The sequence below is a fragment of the Mustela putorius genome, unplaced genomic scaffold, assembly GCF_011764305.1.
Source record: "Mustela putorius furo isolate JIRA1106 unplaced genomic scaffold, ASM1176430v1.1 tig00003859_pilon_pilon_pilon, whole genome shotgun sequence".
NCBI classification, from domain to species: domain Eukaryota; kingdom Metazoa; phylum Chordata; class Mammalia; order Carnivora; family Mustelidae; genus Mustela; species Mustela putorius.
Genome location: NW_025422011.1, coordinates 12,331,695 through 12,337,694, shown reverse-complemented (window position 1 = coordinate 12,337,694; position 6,000 = coordinate 12,331,695).

Below are 6,000 nucleotides of genomic sequence, written 5' to 3'. Positions count from 1 at the left end.
TGGTTATAATCAGCACAAGATTTTGCCTTTTATCTAAATCTTAAAGAGAAGCCTCACTGGTCATCCATTCCAGCAGTCCCCCGATCCCCTGAAATCATTTAGCAAGCTTATTTCCAAGTGCAAAAGAGATGGAAAATTTCGCACACACCCCACTGGTAATTATTAAATTATATACTCTCTGGACTTCCAAGCACCAATTTATAGTCGGCTCTTGACAAACTGCAACTGAAAAGGCCAGAGAAACTTAAAAACAGGGGGGAAGTCTTCATCAACAAGTCGATATAATCCAAATGCTCCAAACTTAAAAAAAAAATTCTTCAAGCGGAGTGTTGAATGAGACGAGATTGAAGAAAAACACCAGAGATGACATTCAACCATTCTTCCAAACAAAGCAGGATGTTGATACAGTGAGTAAAGAGAGATCTGGGCGACTCCAACTCTCAACCTCTAATGCAAAGGAAGATAGAGGGGCAGAAAGGATGGGTCACAAGACTTTAATGGAGCAGTTCAATCGAAACACCCTCCCCACATTTAAAAGGCCTTCCAGAGCCACAGGAGTTGGAAAGCCTCAGGGAAAGCACCTTCACGTTAAACAGAAGCCAGCAGGTGGTGTGGTTCTTCCCCACTAGGAGGAAGTTGCAATAGGAAAGACATTGAGCAGTCACACCATGTATATGGAGTGGGGACTGGACCAAATATAAAATTAAAAAGCTGGCCCTCATACAGAGATTTCTTCAAACACAAGAAAGAAGCTCTCAGGGTGTTGGGTTATCGACCTGTTCATGTGAATTTACATCCAATCCACGAGGGACACCGCGGCTCAATGAGTTGGGCATCTGCCTTCAGCTTGGATGGTGATCCCAGGGTCCTGGGATCGAGCCCTGCATTGGGGTTCCTCCTCAGCTCTGCCTCTCACCCTGGGTTGCGCTCGCTCTCGCTCTCTCTCTCTCTCTCTCTCTCTCACTGGCTCACTCTCAAAAAAAATAAATAAAATCTTAAAAAAAAAAAGTCAGTGTATGTATTAGAAAGAAATAAGAAATATGGAAAAGAGAGAAAGATCAGATTAAGAAAGACCTGGAGTGCTGAGGTATGCTGTGAAAGATGACGTCGTGACTGTTGTATGGTTAAGGAAGTCCTTGTTGAGAAAGTGACATTTAAACCAGGAGAGAAGTAAGCGTGTGTTTATTTGGGGACAGAGCAGAGCAGGCACACTGAGCAGCTGTGCAGAGGTCCTAAGGCAGGCATGTGTGTGATATGTTCATGGAACAGGTGAAAGGTAATGTGTCTGGAATGGACAGATGGAAAGGTAGAGTGTGTAGATGCTTAATCTGTGGCATAATCTGATTTACGGTTCAAGGACTACTCTAGCACCCTTGTTAAAAGATTGAGAAGGATGGGGACAAAGAGAAAAAAGCAAGGTCAATGAGGAAGCTACTGCAGAAGTCCAAGCAAGAGACAACAGAGATTCAAGCCAGAGTAATAGGAAGGAAGATAGTGGGACATGGTCAGATTCTGAATATACTTAGAAAATGGAACCAACAGGTTTTCTCATGAATCAGATGTAGGGGGTGAGAGAAAGAGAAAAGTCAAGGATGACAAAGACTTTTGACCTAAGCTATTAGAGGGTTGGCACCGCCATTAGCTGAGCTGGAGAAAGTCAGTGTGGAACGGATTTAGAGGGGGAAGACCTGGAGTTTGGTTTTGGACATGATAAGTGCGGGATGTCTCCTGGACATCCAAGAGGAGATGAAGAGCTGGCAGCAGATATGAGTCTGGAAATATGAAATACTTAGAGATACAATTTTGGAAGACTTTGGAAATTTTTACAAACATGAGACTAGACGAGGGAGTGAGTAACAGAGAAGAGGATAGAGTGCCCTGGGACACTCGAACATTAGTAGGCAAGGGGAAGAAGAGCTATCAGAGGAAAGGAGACAGAGGAATAACAACCAGTGAGATAGGAGGAACATTCTGTGTACTCAGCTTTGTGTTTATGGCTCTTGGCAAAGACTATTCTTACCATTTTAGTGTTAGGATTTTAAAGACCATTTGAAGAGAAGTTTGAGGGGCAAAAGTTATTCTAGACTAATGTTGACCCTTGGGTAATATATGAACAGTATCTTGAATTCCTTTTTTTTTTTTTTAAAGATTTTATTTATTTATTTCAGAGAGAGAGATACAGCAAGAGAGGGAACACAAGCAGGCGGAGTGGGAGACGGAGAAGGAGGCTTCCTGCCAAGCAGGGAGCCTGATGCAGGCCTTGATCCCAAGACCCCAGGATCATGACCTGAGCCAAAGGTAGACGCTTAACGACTGAATCATAAAAGGTTTTGTAGCTTTAAATACTAAGGGGTAATTTTTTAGACTCTACTGCTAGAAGAAAAATAAAGCTATATCCATTTTGCACGGAGGAGGGGGGAAGAAATACCATTTGTGAGAGAGAAAATGGTTGATCTAAGGCAAATTCTGGGGCCGTAATAAAATCATGGCAATGATGGTCATAGTTTATCTCTATTTAGTAGTTTACCAGCCCAAAGTAGTTACACGACTTTGCTAGAAACACAATTGTGTTCTAAATATTAGTTGTAATATGTATTAGCTTTTAATTAATGGAAACTTGTATAGAACAGAAGGAGTAAAACAACTGTCTAGTGTATCTCACTGTTCATGAGAAGGGTCATTGTTGATTTATGGTCTATATAAAGAACAAAGGAGGTGGACTGTGGATAACTGGAATATTTCTACAAAATACTTATGGGAAACATAGTCTATTCTAATTCTTTCATAGCATCCACAGCTTTCAACTAATTAAACTTAAAAAGTCTTGTATTTGGAATTACATGAAGGGCTACGAATTTATTCTTCAATCTTCTATAATTTAAATACCCAAATAAAATTGTACAGAAGCTTACATTAAAATTTTATGCTTCTTTAAAAAAAAAAAAAAAAAAAAAAACAGGGGCGCCTGGGTGGCTCAGTGGGTTAAGCCGCTGCCTTCGGCTCAGGTCATGATCTCAGGGTCCTGGGATCGAGTCCCGCGTCGGGCTCTCTGCTCAGCGGGAAGCCTGCTTCCTCCTCTCTCTCTCTCTGCCTGTCTCTCTGCCTACTTGTGATCTCTCTCTGTCAAATAAATAAATAAAATCTTTAAAAAAAAAAAATAAAAAAAAAAAAAACAACTTAGGGGTTACCCTCCTGGCTCAGTGGGTAGAGTATGTGACTCTTCATCTCAGGGTTGTGAGTTCAAGCCCCATGTTTGATGTAGATTACTTAAAAATAAAATCTTCAAAAAGTAATAATAAATAAAAAATTGGAAAACCTCAGGATATACCATTATATCAAGTATACTATATATAGAGAAAATTATACATTCAGGATGGGGTTTTTGGTAATTATTGCATCTGAATGCAATAATTGCAATAAACTCTTGGTAATTATTGCATCTGAAATTTTTTTTTAAAGATTTTATTTATTATTTTGACAGAGAGAGATCACAAGTAGGCAGAGAGGCAGGCAGAGAGAGAGGGGAGGAAGCAGGCTCTCTGCCGAGCAGAGAGCCCGATGCGGGACTCGATCCCAGGACCCTGAGATCACGACCTGAGCCAAAGGCAGCGGCTTAACCCACTGAGCCACCCAGGTGCCCGCATCTGAAATTTTTTTCAGGCATTCACAAAAATTTTTGAGAGCTACCTACAAACTAGCTTCTGAACTAAATGCTGAGGATACAGTAGTGAAAAAACAAAAATTTCTGTGGTCTTGGAACTTACATTCTATGAAAACAAAGTTCTATCAGGAAAAAGGAAACTTTAAGATTTTGGAGTAATATTTCTCAAAATGTGGTTCACTGGGACACCTGGTTGGCTCAGTTGGTTGGGCGTCTGCCTTCCGCTCGGGTCATGACCCCAGGGTCCTGGGATGGAATCCCGCATCAGGCTCTCTGCTCAGCAGGGAAGCCTGCCTCTCCCCCTGACCTTTTCCCTTCTCATGCTCTCTCTCTCTCTCAAGTAAATAAATAAAATCTTTAAAAAAAATTCAATGAAGATTTGTATATTTTTACCATAATCTAAAAATTGATGGATATTATTAGGAACATCATCCCAGAAACAGGAAATCAAAAAGTGGGGTGGGAGCAGGAGTCTGCATTTTCAAAAAAAAATGCATAACAGTAGAAACCATTATGAGTAGAAAATGTTATTTTAGACTGTGATATTTACTCTCTAAGTAAGCATATATACCATATCTCTGTATACACCACTTCCTCTATCCATTCATCTATTGATGGACACTTAGGTTGTAAAGCTGTTATTTTTTTTAAAACTCTGTGTAAGAATATATCTTTTAGGGTGCCTGGGTGGCTCAGTGAGTTAAGGCCTCTGTCTTCGGCTCAGGTCATGATCCCAGGGTCTTGGGATCAAGCTCCGCATCAAGCTCTCTGCTCATCAGGGATCCTGCTTCCCTTCCTTTCTCTGCCTGCCTCTCTGCCTACTTGTGATCTCTGTCTGTCAAATAAATAAATAAAATCTTAAAAAAAAAAAAAAAGAATATATCTTTTATATGCTTAACCTTAGGTACTAAAAGAAATCCCAAAGGTTAAAATATGCTCTCTGCCCTGGACAGTTTTCCAGTTTTGTTAGGCAATGTGTGCTGAAAGCATTAGGTGATATCTGTACAAGCTGGGGGAGGGTGCACTAAATACTAATGGACTTGGTAAGCGTCATCGGTGGTCAGAGAGGGAATATACCAGAGTACAACCTCTCCAGCAGAGAAGGTGGGTTTTGAGTTAGGCTTCCAGGGTGCATAGACTGTGGTTAGGTAGAAAAGAGGAAATACAGCATTTTGAGTGACATAAACAGATACAGCACAAGCTGGTAAAAATTATCTGAAATGTTATATAAATTATTAAAATGGTCATTAAGGTCACCTGTCTTTTTCAAAAGACCCAATATTAGTGTTTGTCAAGACTTGTTTTTACAGGGCACCTGGGTGGCTCAGTAGGTTAAGCCTATGGCTTTGGCTCGGTCATGATTCCTGGGTTCTGGGATTGAGTCCTGCATTGGGTTCTCTGCTTTTCAGGGAGCCTGCTCCCCACCCCCACCTCTGCCTGCCTCTCTGCCTACTTGTGATCTCTGTCCAATAAATAAAATCTTAAAAAAAAAAAAAAAAAGACTAGTTTTTAGAGTTTGGTATGAGTTATTTTCTCTCCCAAGCAGTGAGGATGAACATGTGTTTTTATTTAGTTACGCAGCCTGGGACAGACTAATGTTAACTGGTCTGTTGAATGCCTGAAACTAGTCCTATATTGTTTCTTATCTCTGCTAGCAGGAACCAACTGAGAAATTACAGAGGAAATTCCTTGAACAAGGTGAGACCAGGTTTTACTACCACCAGGGGGAGAGAGTATATTAAAAAAGGCCTAACCAGCTGGTAACCTTTTCTGAATGTTAGAACAGCAATTGCCTGGGTCCCACACACTAAACTGGGATTCTAGGGTCACAGCTTCCTAAGTTTGTATTCTTTGAAACAACCACGTCTGTAGTTTTAGTGTTGTATTCTTTGAGCCGCATGTAGGAGCTTCTTCCAATAAGCTAATGAATTCCCACCTAAAAGCCATTCTAATTTACAATCTGATCACGAGGGCATCCTCCTTCTAACCAAACATTATATGTACCAATGGTTTAAAATCATTACAAAATTCCCAAATTTGAAAAAGAAAAGAAAAGAAAAAAAACTGGGCAAGTATCTGGCGGTTGAATTATTGGTCCCTTAGAGCATTTATCCTTTCAGAAGTACCCCAGCCCTAGACCCCTGGATTCTCTAGCTTCAGATTCCCGTTAACAACCCTCCCTTTCCGTCTTTCCTAGCCTCCACTCCCTCTGCGCAGCAAACTCTATCCTTACCCTCCTGACCCAGAGTTACTTTGGAGGCGGCACCGATTTCCTTGGCAGTCAGCCCCGTGGCCAGCCAGCTGCCCTCCTAACCATGACCTCTAGACATTGCTCTCCT